The following is a 17,147-nucleotide window of genomic DNA, read 5'->3' on the forward strand; positions in this document are numbered from 1 at the left end:
CAAAAAAAGAAGGAAAAGAAATGAAAGGGAGAAATCAGTTTGAGATTTGATTGCGCAGATTTGAGAACAGAGGCATTGCCATACCATAGCAGATGACTCATCCAGCCCTTCATCTTGGCTCCAAACTCTGGCCTCCGCCCGAGGATTCAGAGAAAGGCAAAATGCCATTGTCACTTGGAGACCATTTATTTAGCAAGGTTTTCCTGACTTAAACCCTCTCTTTACTCCAAAGCTATACATGGGAATACTCTGGTTTATGAAAGAATAAGGACTTTAAAAAAGTCCTCCAGAACTCGAGGTCTGTTAGAAAAGAAATAATTGTTTAACAGACTCAAAGATTTGTTGGAAGGGTGTGAAGGAAAAAATAATTTCCTTTCTTTATTGTGTCAGTTGAAGTTATATCAATACTTCTGAGGATTTCTCCCCTGAGAATACGGATGAAGTCCCAGATGTCAAAATATGTACAAGAATCCTACTTAGTTCAACACAATACACATTTAATGTGCATAAACCATGTGCCTAGTGCCATGCCAAGGGTTGTGCAGGTCAGAAATGATGACAACATAATGCCAACAAATATGTTAACAACAACAGTAATAATAAGTAATACAATGTGGTAAGCACCTAAAGGAAGAAGATTGTTTTATTAACGTTCAGAAGAACAAGTCTCTTTAAGAAGTATTGTTCCAGCGAAGGTGAATTTTCCAAACCTATCAAACTGGAATCACTTAACATTTTTAAAGCATTAAATTCCCTCTGTCCAAATGACTTTATTTTAGAAATCTGAAGATAGAATTTTAATAAGATTTCTAGGAGGTAACATTTCTACATAACTGGAATAAGATAAGAAATAAATTATATTCATAGAAAGTTACAAACACTAAAATATTGTAAGAAAAAATACAAACAGTAGCATTTTGAAGGTGATAGAGTAAATTTTTCACACGAACCTTCTGTGCTAGTGGATACAAAAAAGATTGTAATTATTTTTCACTACTGGAAAATAAAAATGCAACTTTTGTAATTTTCATTAAAATGTTAGAATGACAGATTGTGCCAGTACAGTTTATCTGGGACGCAGATACCAAGACAAAGCTAGGAAGGCAGAAGGTTTCTTAGGGGTAACACCTAAGATAAAACGGGAAGGGACAGGATGAAGCAGAAGGAGCCTTTAGGCTGTGATGCTGATCTGACACTAATGAAAAGAAAGGAGAGAAAACAGAATTGAATAGAGAGACACTCAGACTTTATGCAAATTTGCCAATGGGGAGCAAAAGTTGGCCATTGGAACAGTACAGTGTTGAGCATAGCTGGCTGTGTCCTCCTAGGCTTGCTGAGCTGTCATTGGCTGAGGGCTGCCCTCAGGAAAACATGACTTTGGCTGAAATCTGTATCAGACTGGGAAAGGTGCCGTAGCTGGAGGCCAACCCATGCCATGCACTCCTTCCAGCCGAAGGCAGGTTTTTCTTGAAGGGAGATCAAATGGCAAACATCCAAGGCTGCCAGTCAGAGAAGTGGACTTTATCAGGGTCTTTTCAGAAGTTTTGTTACAAATATCCAGAAATACTAGTATAATCTAACTAACTGTGTGCGTAAATCTTCAGTTTTGTCCTGGTACAATGACACGAATCTCTCTTTTTTGCGGGGGCAGGGGGTGGGTAGTAATAGCCCATGGCCATGTTGATCTTGGCTTCATTTATAGTCTTCTAGAGGGTAGAAATATATATATATATGTGTGTGTGTATATATATACATATAAAACTTCTTTTAGCATCTTCCAAGACTGAGGCGGCTTGACAGAGAGAGAGAGAGAGACAGGAGTCATGGAACAGTTGGGCATAGGACAGGAGAAGAGAGTAAAAGAGAAGTTATGAAAGATCCTAGATGATCAAGAGATTGAGAACAGAAATCAAGCAACTTTTCACAGCAGGAGTCCCAGGTTAGAAAGAAGAGTAGAACAACATACAGAATTTTCTGAACTCCGATTGTCCTGTTTATAGTTTTTCAGTTGTGCATTAGAATCACCTCGGGACTCCACCCCCATAATTTTATCAGATTCTCTGGGCATAGGGCCTAGGCATCAGTATTTTTCTAACTCCCTTAGTGGTTCTGACAACACAGCTAGGATTGGGAAACACTAATTTTGGGAACTGCATACCTATTAGTGCAGGAGCGTCCCTGGGAAATGTCACGCATGTAAGTATCATCAATCTTTCTCCCCCACTCAGAGGCCCCATTCTTTGGCACCAAAGAGAGACAGTTGAGATTAGGACCCCCTTGTCCCCTATACTCTCACAAATCTCCAGAGCCCAACACGTGTAGATCTGAATGCAAGCAGACAGGAGGATCTTGCCCTCCTTGGAAAAGCACCTGGGCAAAGCAGGATGCAGTGTGGGTTGACTGCGGTTTCATCCAATCCTACCACCCACACTCATAAATAATGAACATGAATGGAAGGGTCTGGGGCCAAATGGTCTTAAGCCCATTAATGTTTTAAGTTTTTTCATTAATAATGTTTCTACAGCTTTCTGCGAATGTGGGTGTGAATGTAAAAATTCTGTCTTTAAAATCTTCCTTCGCCACTATTTATCATACTTTCATGAATTAAAAATGAAACTGGGAAAGGGAGGGAGGGAGGAAGAAAGAAAAGGAGGGAAGAAGAAAGAGCACAAAAATTAAAACTCTCACAAAGATTACTGATTAACCAGTGGCAGAGCACATCACCCATGAACCTGTGTGGCCACGTCGGCTGACAGCCAAGCTGGGATAGGCAGAGCTGGACATCTGCTTTATATTATGTGATTATTTGGAGAGGAGCGAGTGAAGAAGAATTACAGAAATAAAGACAACAACCGCTAGAAACTAGAATGTCCTTTTTATACACACTTATTTCTAGAATCCCTCCCAGTTTCTACTCAGGGAAAACTCTCAATACTTTTCATTTAGCTTTGTGTTCACTCAATAAAATGACAGCATAAACTCACCCATGTTAGTGATGACCCAGTCTTGCAGAGATCATCTTCATATTCCCCATAAGATAACAGAAGAGGCCCTGGGGATTAGTAAAGTCCAGGGGTAGATTAGGGTTGCATTAAAACTCTCCATTTCCCTGTTATGTGGTTCCTCTTTCAACTTACAAAGTGGGTGCTTCAGCAATTCAAATTTCCGGTTAAGGTAGCAATTATTGTTCAAAACTGATCTGAAAGTAAAAGTTGTACCTAATTTATTCATAGAGAGCTGCTACCTATTTATTGTGAACTCACAGATTATACTGTGGCTCTAGAAACATCTTGGCATTGAAGTAATAATTAAATGTAATGATTCACCAAAGCTACTCTTTTTTCCCCTCTCTCATCTCTAGCTGCTAATTGGAAAGTCTCTTCTCCAAAAAAAGAGCTTAGGTGATTGACAAAATTTTTTAATTAGTAGATTTCTCTATAGGGAGAGTGGATGGGTATTAGCAATCTATTGTGCATATAATATAAAGAAGATGCCTGCTGTTCAACAGTTACATCTCTGTATTGTTTTTGGTTTGCATCAAGGTGAAAAATCAAAGAAAGAAATTAAACATGCTGTGAAATGACCAAATAATGAATTAACTTCCCATGCACATAGAAATAAAGTTCTTTCAGCAGTAGTTTTTAGCAAAATCAAATAATAAGGATTAACAATTAGAGAAGGGGAGAAAGAGAAGATGGAAGAGGGAGGTCACAGCCCAGTTCTAGCCATCAGTAAAGTGCATATTATTTTTTGCATTCTGTGAGGCTAAAGTTGCTGCTGATGAAATGTCCTCACATATTCTGTCAATGTCAGTATGCAAACATCACTAAATAAACCCTTGTGTCAAAATGTCACATAGTGATTATTTATGCTTCTTGACAATACCAATGAATGACAAGGCTGCCTCTATAGCTGTGAAAGTTTGCATACCAGCTGTTAGAGGTAACATAGATGAAGGACAATGTAGTCAGCAGAATTCATTTAAACTGTGCCATTAAATTAGCTATGTTACCAGTGGCCAACACAGCACACACTACTGTGATTCTCCTGAAAGAAAAATATCGACTAAACATCTTAATGCAAAGCATTTAATAATTAAAATGCCTTTCTGAACCCCTACTATCAAGTAGATAGTCATACTGAAAGAGAAGTGTCATTTTATTTTTCTCCTTTATTTGCACATTGTTTCAAAATGTTTCTTCTTCTGAAATTGAATATGAAGCCCACATATTTAGAGGAGACTGCAATCACTAATGAAGTTTGGATAACACAAAACAAACCCAAATGACACAGTGATAAAGTCTTTGCAATATATACACAAAGTGACTAAGATATCCAGCCCCTTTGTTCCTGAATCCCCATATTGTCTCCTGTTCCAACTCTACTCAGCGAGATAAAAGGTAGATCAGTGGGACAAAAACATATACTGTGAAAATATTTTATTAAATCAATCAGTAGGTGATTATAAATCTGTCATCATACATTTTAAATATTAAAAAATAATTAAAAGGTATTGTTTTATTAGGGATACCAAACTACTAACGTTTCCCTCTATTAAGCATCCTGATACTTACTGATACATTGGATGCTCAAAAGACAATTCAAAGTTACCTAAATCGCTAGGCTTTTCAGGGTCCTGACTAAGACCTCTGCCCTTGCTCCTAATTGTTGGAATATGAATCTTCACTTTGAAATTTCTGGCTTTGTGACCTTGGCAAGTTACTAACCTCCCTGTTCTTGGCTTTTCTCATTGTTAAAATGAAATAGATATAGCTTCTACCTCACTGAGGTACTGTGATGTGAGAATTAAATGACAATCTACATAAAGCAAAGAGTCTAATATCTGGCACAAAATATTTTCAAATTCAGTGAAAAACAAATTCAAAGATTGTCTTTAAATGAAAAAAAAATCGACATGGAGAACTTCTAATTTGCTATTAGCTTACAGATGATTTTACAGCCCTTCCCTGGTGGCTCAGTGGTTAAGAATCTGCTTGCCAATGTAGGGGACATGGGTTCAAGCCCTGGTCCGGGAAGATTCCACATGCTGCGGAGCAACTAAGCCTGTGCACCACAACTACTGAACCTGTGCTCTAGAGCCCACGAGCCACCACTGAGGCCGCGTGCCACAACAGAAATATTATGAAATTAAAGCAATAACTAAACTCAAAAGATTTCTAATATATTGACCCTCCTTTATAATAACATTGTGGGTCACAAGTTACAAACTCTGTTTTCTCAACTCAACAAAAATGAGTGTGCCTACTTTCATTCCCTACTCGCTCCCATTTTCTTGCTTCTCTGTCAATGTTGGCTGTATCTGAAGTTACCCTACACTGGCTCTGCTATTTGTGTTCTAACAGGTGCTTTCATTCACTCTTATTCAGGATACCTTTGCCTACTGATGGGAGGAAAAATCCACCGACCATCTCATTCCACCACCACCACTTCCCAAGTCCTTGCCTCTATATAAGAAAATAATTGGCTTCTTAACAATCCAACAAAAATATAGCCCCCACTCACTCTCCACAACAACAAAACTCCTGCTGGAAGCAAAGCAAATGAAAACCTTCCTTAAATTATTCCTGTAACAAAATGGTGAAAGAATTATTCACCAGAACATTTTTTGTGAAATGAAAGTGTTTGAGCAGCCTGTGAGACATGTGAAAGTAGATGGAACTGTTTCAAGGTCAGGCCTCAAGAGGTGGTTGTTAGTCCTGAGAGGCAGGAAGGAGGACAAGAGAAAGAAAGAAAGAGTTGAGAGAGGCCTCAGCACTGGGATGGGGGACCTGTCACTCTAGGAGGTATCATTCCTCCCCATGACAGTCTTCAAACTTCACAAAGTTCACCGGGATGATGATAGTTTTTGAAGCCAATGAAGTGCCTGGAATTCATACTCCCCTTGATATAAGGCAAAACCAAGGTGGTCCTTGCAGTTGCAAGAGCTGAAAGGTGAAAAGATGCAGGAAGAAACAACCCCGAAAATCAGAGAAATCTCTTTGAGGGCTTTGGATTGGGTAAAACCATAAGGTTCAAATCAAGTTGGAATAGTTCTGTGAAGGGTAACGAGGCTCCAAAATGACCCTCGGTTTATAATCCTGATTTTGTTTTTCAGGTTTATTGAAAACATTTTCCTCACTAAGTCAAAGAGATCGACGGCTGCACCAAATCAGCTTTATCACCATTAACCTTTCATTGTGTTCTGTGTGGGTTACAAAATGACACAAGTGAAAAGAGAGCATTTTGAAATTCAGATATTGGAGCTGGGTGGGGGGGCTAGGCTATTAAAATAATTGTGCAGGGGCTTCCCTGGTGGTGCAGTGGTTAAGAATCCTCCTGCCAATGAAGGGGACACAGATTCGAGCCCTGGTCCGGGAAGATCCCACATGCCATGGAGTAGCTAAGCCTGTGTGCCACAACTACTGGGCCTGCGCTCTAGAGCCTGCGAGCCACAACTACTGAGCTCGCGTGCCACAACTACTGAAGCCCGCGCACCTAGAGCCCATGCTCTGCAACAAGAGAAGCCACCGCAATGAGAAGCCCACGCATCTCAAGGAAGAGTAGCCTGCCCTTGCCTCAACTAGAGAAAACCCGCGCGCAGCAACAAAGACCCAATGCGGCCAAAAATAAATAAATCCTTAAAAAATAAATAAGTAAATAAAATAACTGAAAATATCTAGAAACGCTAGCAGAGTATTTCAAATAATGACTTTAGAAAGTAAACCCACCCAACATAAGAATGAACAAATTGGTGCTATTTAAAGGCAAAATAGCTGTACTATAAAAAGTGACACTGATACTTCAATTCTACATGTCTTTCAAACAGTATGAAAAGCTGTAACTTCAGGGTCTACCCCAAAGAAAAGCAAAAACTTGTAGCAGTGATTAAAATATATATATATACGATTTCCTAAGAAACATCTTAATACAGACATTATAACGCAAGGGAATTTTATTTTCAAAAGCCAGGACACCTGTAAGTAATAAATTAGTTTCATGAAACTGTCACAATGAGTTTGTGGAAAGAAGAAAAATTTATATTGTTTTCTAAAATTGCATAGTATTCATCATCTATTTGCAATAAGGTATGATTGGCTGCACTAACACCACGGTTACTTTGAATAGTTTCTAATGCTAAATAACTCATGACCCTATGTACCGTCTAGAACTGTAATTGAAGGTGGGGAAGAATAAAAGTCTTAGAACTCCTTCTTAAAAGAAAACTTACGAGGAAGGAAAAATAAAAGAGGTAAAAGCAGAGCTACTCCTGTTGAAGCTGGGTCGGGGCACAGAATCTCATCAACACGGACCTTTCCTCCTTTCTCATGGTGGTCCGCAGGAAAGCTGAGAAACTACAGCACTCTGAGAGGTGTAGTCCATCCTCCTTGACTCTGGAATTTAAGAGACGGAATGGAAGGGAGGCAAGGGGAAGGAGAGATGCCAACTTCACCCCAAGCTGTGTCCACTTCTGGGATTCTCTGACGTTTTTGGAATAAGGAGGCTGAGCTGATGAAAGTGAATTCCTTGAAGGACTTAAAAGCCTCATGAAAGGAAGTTCTTTCCTTCCAAGGGAAGAAGGAATGAGGCTGAGAAGCTAGTACTGTAACAAAGCCTTAGTCATAGTGGGATGAGCAATTCTGCTGTAGGTTATCTGTCACACAAAATATCTCTTATCCAGGCACTAATGGTCTAATATAATGCATGAGTCTTACAAATATGCAGGTGTGGGGAAGGACTGATGGGGTTCTAAATTTAAAAGAATAAGCTGTTTCATTAAGAACTCTGTGGGGGAAAAAAAATGTTGAGTATAAACAGCATGTTTTGGTACCCTTGTGGAACAGTCTTAACACTGCAGGAGACAGCTAATATGAAAAAGCTTGGTTTCTGAACATTAGGGTATCCAAAAAATGCCTAGCCTGGCTGCTGTGAGATGGAGTAATCTTGATCTCAGTTTCAGAATAGAGGTTGTCACAGCTGGAGAGTAAAATGCCCAATAGAGGCAGCTCCATGTGCCATTCCTCAGGCGGGACCCAAGAAGTGACAAGTTGATAGCACACACAGGTTCCTCCTCTGTATGGAACCTTCCATTTCCTGAGAGGAGACAGAGCAGGAAAAATAAAACAAAAATAAGCCTATATTACTTGACCAGACCTAGACTTATACCTCAACAACAGCAAGTGACCACCAGAAGATTCCCATCAAAAATGTGATGGATGGTGGAAGTTGCATTAGTTGGAAAAGAAAATGCTAGGATCAAGTAGCAACAAAAAAGAGGTTATCTACAGACAAGGAGATTGCATAACCTTTACTCTTTCAAGTTTTAAGAAAATAATTGGTCAAATTCTTTCTCTGCTCGTTTATACACCCTGTCTTTGCCCCTCCTGGAGTATTCCAGTCATTTTGATTGGAATATTCCAATCATTGTGCTAAGTAGAGCTCAGCGGCCCTCTGGAGCTCACATGTAATAGGTACATTTCAGTGTGATTGCCTTACAAGAGATCAGACGTGTGGATTTCCCTTCTTTCTTCTTTAGTTTGAAAAGCCAGTGCTACATTACAAGACAGGAAGTTACTGTGGCATCACTGAGGATAACGTTGCTGGGAAAGGTAACCCATCTTGGAATCACTGGGAATTGCTTTCCTTATGCACAGAGGAGGCCATAGCCTTAGTTTGGTAAAGATTGTGGTCCCATGTGGTTGAGAGAGAATGCAACAGAAGCCACGCGTTCTGTGTCCACGAGGTGGCAGGAAGCTGATTTCTACCCTGATCCAGTGCTCATGGGACTACAGATTTGTCTTCCTCAGAGGTAGACAGATATAGGATTAGAAAATCTTAGTCACCAGAACTGGAACCTTGGGTAGAGAAAACAGTCTCCTAGGTGTGCTCCAGAGGCAACTCTCAGGTGCTGGTTCAGGCAGGCAGTGCCTCACCTTGAGCCACCTTGGCCCCCCTCAGCAGCTCTAAGGTGCCCTACTACTGGCATCCACCACAGTCTGAGCCTCACTATCTTGTTCATGAAGTGACAGAGAACTAAAAGGGCTTGAACCTCAGGCCATTAGCCTCTTTGATTGAAGACGTCCTCTTTTAAAGATGTTCTGAGTGTTCCTTTTAAGAATCTTCAGAATTTCCCTGCTGATGCCCCCCGATTGCAGATGGACTGTGCTGGCTGCCTTGAGTTCCTTCCTCAGCTTCCTGCCTCGGGAGTACCTCTCTTTTCTCTTTTGCTTTCCAAGCAGGAGCACCCTTGGGAGACTTTTCAAAATGGTCCACAGCCAGTTCCACTCCCCACAGATACTTTGCAGCTCGCTCCCAGGGAGAGGCCTCTTACCTCGTTGCCTCAGCTGCCTTATCCAAGCAAAGCTGTTCGTTCCACTTTCCAGATGTGACTCGGGTTCTTGTTCCAGGGTCCCTCAAGCTCCAGGGAATCTATGTCAAGCTTTACAAAATATTCTCTTGAAAATCCTACCATCTGGCTTTATCTTTTACTTTTTTCCCTCATGGGAAATTGTGAGGAGGACACACAATAATCTGTCAACTCTTTAAAAAGCTGTCTCGCTACAGCCCTTTAAACGGCAGGTGAAATACTGTTGACTGAACCAGTTTCATAATCTCTGAGCATGTCTCAAAGAGGTCTGGCACTTTATTTCAGAAATGTAGGGACCTGGTAACTACTGCGTTGTTCATGACTTTCCAGGCTCCTGACAAATGATGCACAGCTGTAACTTTGATAACATTTCACACGGATCACATGGCACAGTGATCACATTATACACTGATAACATTAGGCATCAATGGAAAGAAGTAAAAACATTTGGAAAATAAAGGATACTGTGAAGATAACTGGTAAATCTCATACCAAAATATGCTACATAACTATAATAAATAAGCTAAAGAGACACCAACTGGACACATTATATACCCAGAAGCCACCTAAAAATCTATTATATCATAAAAGAATTCCAAACCAGCGAAGCAGCAACGGGCTCTTAATAAATGTTGTTGTTGTTGTTATTGCTGAGGAATGTCTTAGCTCAGGGTCAGTGGAAAGTAGATTCAGAGGCAAAGGCTTATGCGATACCCCTACATAAGGGAATCTAATCCCAGATAGCAAGAGTGAAGGAAAGGAGGATGAGGCCAGGAAGGGGGAAAGCCAATAGAGGATGCAAGGATGAGTTGACTGACTGCTCCACCAGTTTAAAGCCCATTTTCTAAGAGGCAGTATGGACAATGGCTTCTCATGAGGCAGAAAAATTGATCTCTAGCTGCCCCCTCCTCCCATCCATTATTGGTTAGTCAAGGATGTGCCCCAAAGAGATTAATTACTCCTGTTCCCCCAACATGCCCACATGTGTGCGCGTGCACGCACACACACACACAGCCTGTTTACACATATTTTGACATCAAATAGAAATGCCTCTACATCACTACTCTTCAATAAGGAAGTCTTAGGGCAAGAGGCAGAAGGCCTGTGTTGTGAAGTTGGTCATAGTCTACCCCCAGTTAGTCCTGGCTATAGATACTGGGGCTGGAACAAGTGAAACAGGTGAGACAGAAAGGTTGAGGCAGAACTATTTTGATGTAGTGCATACCTGAAACCAAAAAAAAATTACTTTTGTGTGGAAGGCAGGTATCAACTTACACCTATATGCCACATTTTACCCCAAAATAAATGCCAGTAGATTGAAGAATATAGAAAATGAAAATATCAAATAGAAGGTGATGTTGATGCATATTCATCTCTAAAGAAGAGCTTCTTAGCACACTGGGAATGGAGGAGGCTGCAAAGAAAAGAATGTTAAGGGAAGTCCAAATTCTGTGCAGCACTGAGGGATGCATTGATGTATTTTTCAAAGCCCTTTCCTTCCCTGTAATTCAAAATACTACCCATTCCTTGTTCTCCTTCAGTGTCATTGAATTGCATTCTCTTGGTCTTCTCCGAGAGCTTTCACCCATTAGTTTGTACTATACATGTTAGGTGTGCCAGATCCCTGTCTTGTTTCTGTTTCTCCCTCACTCTGTGCTCTCTGAATGTTCTTGTCGACATTCTCAAATGCAATTATCTGTAGGTCGATGACTTCCAGATCTACTCTGTCAACCCTGATCTCTTTTGAGTTCCATATGAATACTTCTGCCATGTTGTTGCTTTACAAGTACATCAAACTTTGTGGGTTCAAATCTGAAATCAGTACCCCTTTCCCAGGATGCATCAGTGCTCCTTCTTCTGTTTTGAGTACCATCCCTGCCATGCCCTAAGATGGAAATCTTAGAGTCATCATTGACTCCTTTCTTCCCCATATTCAACACATCAGCTTCTCTTGTCAGTTCTTTCTCAGAATGTCTCTTGGGTCTGGCTTGTCTTGTCTAATTCCACTGCAACTGCCTTAATTCAGAAATTTAGAATCACTCATCTGAAATATTGCAATAGCTTCCCATCTGTTCTTTCTCTCACTAGGCTCTCTTACTATAGTACCTCCACCAAATTCCTGCCAAGTGATCTTCCTGAAAGCATTTTTAATTGATCATGTCCCTATCCTGTTTTAAAACCTCCCTTGTTCCCACTTCTCACAGAAGGATTATGTTTTTTTAAAACAATATTTTTAACCTCGTTTACCTAGAAGACAAATATATAATCCTCAACTCCTTGCACCTCACTGTTCAGGCATCTATTAAACATCTACATCATAGTTTTGCAATTTATCCATTTATGTTTCTGGAAATTCTAAAATGTGCCTTCCCTCAGAATAAGAACTCGATATCATTCATATTTGTATGCCCTAGAGCATAAGCTATTGCCTAGAACAGAGTAGGATCTCAAAAATGGTTATTATTGAATGAATACTTAAAGACAGGAACTGATAAATTAGCATCTTCCAAAATATGTTTCAGAAGTATGTTAAATACTGTTATATAAAAATATGCTTTTGTAGATAAACCAGTTTGGGACATTTTAGAAAAACAAATGAAATAATTTTTTAACTGGACTGGTTCTCACAATCACTAATATTCTTTAATGTACATAATAAATCTTAAAAAGCAATGTAGTATAAAAATATTCACCGCACTTTTTGCTACCAAACCAATTTTTGAAATGAGTTGCCTTCTAAGGAAATTATTTTGAAAATGCTTTTATAGGCAGGTTCACTAATTCATTGTAAGAATATAATAAAGACAGGTTCATCTCATGTACATCGTTATTCATTGGAAGAATATATAGTATGACCCAAAGCTTATACAGTTTTCTTTAAATTTAAACTATTCTGCAAGGCAGGTAAAAGCAACTTAGGGCAAGGTTACTTTTCCAATGCCATTCCAAGCAAATATTATGTATGATTTCCTATTCCTGAGAACAACAACGGTAATAAAGTCACATTTTTTTCTTGGATTGTATTCATATCCTTCACAAAAATGTTGGCTCAGGCCCTTGAGAGCTCAGGGTAATGCTGACAGTGGAAAGCAAGCACATTGGTCATTACTGTGTACATAGCAAAGCAAACAATCCAAGGAAATAGTAAGAAATACTTTTTGATTAGGGTATTACAGAAGAAACACAAATTATTCTCAAATTTTACTAGGTAGAAAATGATTTGCTGAGTTAGTAAAAGAGGCAACTTCCGACTCCATCAACCTGTACTGGCACTCAGGAATCTGCCCTTTAACAAGTTTTCCTCGTAATTCTCATGCAAATAGTCCAGAATTAACAGATAACACTTTTACATACCCTGCCTTCACTTATAACAATCTATGAAAAGGCTACACAAAAGAAAGTGAACAAACAGGGTGTGATGGTTAGTTTTATGGGTCAAATTGGCTGGGCCACGGTGCCCAGATAGTTGGTCCAACATTATTCTGAATGTTTCTGTGAGGATGTTTCTGACTGAGATTTACATTTAAATCAGTGGACTCTAAGTAAAGCAGATTCCCTGCTATAATGTGGGTGACCTTATCCAATCAGCTGATGACTTGCCTAGAACAAAAGTCTGACCTCCCCACTCCCAACTGAGCAAGAGGAAATCCTCCAGCACACTGCCTTCAGACTTCATCTGCAACAACACCTCTTCCTGGGTCACCAGAAGGCTGCCTTTGGACTTGAACTACAGGTCTCCTTGGTCTTTAACCTGCTAGCCTCTCCCATCAAATTTTGGACTTAAGTCTCCACAATTACAGGAGATAGCTGAGATAGCTCCGATAGATAGATAGATAGATAGATAGATCCAATCCTATTGGTTCTGTTTTTCAGAAGAACTCTGACTAATACACAGGGGAAACCATGTCAGCATTTGTCCAATAACTCTACTCCCAACATTTCCCAAGCTGGGTGATAGAATTCCTGTTGATTGGTTTGCCAGAACTCTGTAATCTTCTGGGAACTTCCACCCCATTTATTCCTCTACCTGTCTACTCCAGCCAGCATGTCTGGTTAAACCAACCGAACTCTGTCCCTAGGACATCAGAAATAAAATTGAGAGAGTGAAATCAATCTCCCTAGGGGTACCTGAAATATTCTAGAAGAATCCGTCCCAGATATTTATAATATGAAGCCAGGACTGAGAACCACTGATATAAGTCTTATGTGCAATGTCAAGGCCAGTGGTTTTATTTGTTTTTCATTCTAGGAGTCATGGAAGCCACTCAATGCTTTTAAATAAGAGGGTGTCCTTATCAGGTTTGAGCGTTTTTTCTTTATACACTCATGCTGACAGCTGGGACAGAATGAATTGGGTAGGGAGGGAAAAGTGTGAATGTAAGAAGATTAAGTGACTTGGGTGAGGAAAATACCAGTGAAGAATAAAAAGTTGATGGATTCAAGGTACATTAAGAGATAAAACTGACAGGAAATTATCAATTGATTGTCTGGGTGTGGGTGAAGAGTGAGGGAGTGAGGGGTGACTCCTGGGTTTCTACAGGCAATAGATGGCAACAAGATTCTGCCATTTACTAAATAGGAAACAATGTAAGAGGATCAAGTTTTTAATTCCATCTTGGGCATTTGAGTTTTAAATGCAAAAAGTTGAGTATGTATATCTAGAATACAGAAATAAATTTGGGAATAATTGTCATACTGACAAGCTCAGCACTCTCTCTTTTTTGACAACACATTGGCTCTAGGGACTATGAATTATTACAGAGATGAGAAAGGGGCTGAATTAAAAAGAAAGTATAAAAGTTTGCAGTAAGAATTTTTTAAACTTATTTAAAGTATGGTCAATATGTGCTTCTTTTAACTATGCTTAAGTTACTGCATTGCCTGTTCGGAGAAGGAGAAAAAAAAAAAGAGACCAATAGTTTCCAAATGATCCTTTAAAGCAGTTTTATTTTTCTGTTCTCTGGCTTAGAACTTAAGGGAAGACTCAGTTAAGAAGCAGTTTCTAGTAGCAGTTAAAGTCAATGGAAATCCAGTTCTAATCATTTCAATAAATCTTTCTTTGATTTTTATTTTAGCTATTAACAGATCTACATATGCCAATATTATTTATTCTTGATGTTAGAGAAATATGTCTAAATGTTGTCTGACCTACGAAGGGGATTGATTTTCTTGGTTCCAGGGTTTTACTTCCACGGTGAATCTGAAAACAGTGACTATGGCCTCAGGAAACTATAGGTGACTAGAGAAAAGTACTTACTAAAATTTTTCCAGAAGTTACCAGCAGTGCCTCTCTGAGAAAAATTGAGTTTTCTAACAAAATGATCCTTCTCTTAAGGCTTGGCAGATCTCAAGTGTGGGCCCTGTAATTACTCATCTCTAAAACTGGCAGAGCTGTGAATGCAGACAAACAATTGGTGGATGGCAGTCAAAGACATGATGGGTTTTTTTCAGCAAACATTCTCGCAAATGATGAAAGATAATTGACAGATCATTGACATTGAAGCAACAGATGAAAAATAAAATAAGTTGGTTATATAGGTATAGGAGAAATAATTTATAATTAGTAGATGGATTTATTTGTTCTTCGTGATGATAAAGCTTAAGTGTGTTTGATAAACCATCTATTTAAAAAACAGCAACTTATACTTACTGATTGTAGTAGAAAAGTTCAGACCAATAGTGAAAGACCAGCAGTGAAGGAGATGGAAGAGACCTCACACTCACAAATAGCAAGCCGTTTGACATCCGTTTTACCGCTAGAGTTGCATGGTTTAAATAATAAATCTTTCTTAAATCTTAAAAATCCACTGCAACTACTCAAGGGTTCCCTGCGGAAGAAGCTAATCAGGCTGTCATTTAACCAGGACTCACAGGTTAGGGACAGTAGGTGGCAGCCCATCTTATCGGCTGGGGGTGCAGTGATTGGCAGAAGCCCATGACATAGCATTTGTTAAATATTTTGACTACCTCTCCTGGGCCTACCTGAAGCCACTATTTGCTAAAACCTGGAGGAATAGCTACACCTAATCAAAGAGACATGGTTAATCCAAAATGATATGTGGTGTGAAAAGCATTCCTATTTGGCTTTGAAATGTATTTTTGTACTAACATTTGAATGTGTCTCTGATGTTCTGAGAAATGACTTCAAAGAGATTAATGAAGCCATACTGTGAAGACCTGACTCAAGAGAGCTGGGAAATGGTCCAGCTTTCTCTTCATTCTGCTTCCCTGCCGAATTCCTCTTTGACTCCCACTCTCTGACACCACAAGGAATAGCTCAAATGTCGGTTAGAATCATGTCAGTCCATATAGAAAGGAGAGATGAGCGTGTGAGTACCACAGACTTTTTTTTGCAGCAGGTAATGCAGATTTAAAAAAAAAATAACTATATTTGTGGATTATGTCTTCAGTATGCATTTTCTTTTTATCCTAATTCTTTCCAACAGTCTCTGGTTCTTACTTAGAGATCCCAGTGTTTCCAGGGAAATTGGCTCCCCTCCCAGCTTCAGGTATGGGTAATGGGACCTGGGCATCCTCCAAGCTTCAGGCGCGGAAATGTGACCTTGACACAGTACATCCCATTCTCTTCGCCACAGTCATGGGGTTCAGACCTGAATATTCATTCTAAACTGACACAATAATGGTAAACCTCAGGATTGTTGAAGTGTTGCAACTGGGCTCCCTTCCTTAGATGATTTCGTGTATAGATGTGAGGCCTAAATCTGCTGCAGTCATTTTAATAAAGTCATCATGAGGAAAAACCAATATATAAAGATGGACAGAGCTGAAAGACACAGAGCTGGATCCCTCATGACATTACAAACCTCAGGATAAAGCCAATCCTGAGCCTGCCCTTCCCCTTCCAGCAATAAATCTACTCAACTAAAATGTTCCTTTATTTATTAAGCCAATTAAAGTGGAGTTTTCTGTTATTTGCAATTCCAGGCCTTCTAATTAAAACAGTAAGTCAACAAACAGGTAATTAAGCTGATTAGGAACTGTCAATTATGTTAAAATATAAACGTTGCCAATGAATCTAAAGCAGAATTCCACCACAGATAATCACAAGTCGATACACACATTCACTTCTCTCTCCACACACGCACAAACACACACACACATGCTACCAATCTATGTTATCTGCTATATTTTAATTCATTCGAGCTGTATATTTTCACAGAATACATGACAAGAAGACAAAACTAACGTCTATGTTATGAGTTAAGATTCACTTGATCCTGGGAGGACAGCCTGTATGAAAGCGGAAATATCTCAGATATTGGGATATTCAGCCTCAAAAGTTCTAGTAACTTATGCTTTTGTGCTTAAGAGGTAAATTAAATCTTTTTGTACAAAGAAGTATACAAATTTTGATTAGAAGAAAGATAGCCACAAACGGCATTATCAATGAATGAAAATAAATCAAATGCCATAAATGAGACTTATCTTTATATAATCGTATTACTCAAAATGGCAAGCCATCGTTGTCAATATTTTGAAATATTCAGAAGAGGCTTATGTCCTTTATAGGTATTTCTTTGTTATATTCTTTAAGTAATAACCATTTTCTTGTATATGTTAGAACGAAGGGCAAAAAGAAGTCAGCAGTCAGCAAAATTAATGAAGTGAAAAAAAATGCTGTCATTTTTTTGGAATATGATGGTAAGTATAAATATATAATGAATCTTTCCTCCCAAATTTTGCTACAACAGTTTCTTTGACCTATGACCCAGGGGTTGCAGAAAGACACATTCACCAGATAAAATGTTGCCAATATTACTGG

This window comes from Globicephala melas, chromosome 7 (genome assembly GCF_963455315.2).
Source record: "Globicephala melas chromosome 7, mGloMel1.2, whole genome shotgun sequence".
Taxonomy (NCBI): Eukaryota; Metazoa; Chordata; class Mammalia; order Artiodactyla; family Delphinidae; genus Globicephala; species Globicephala melas.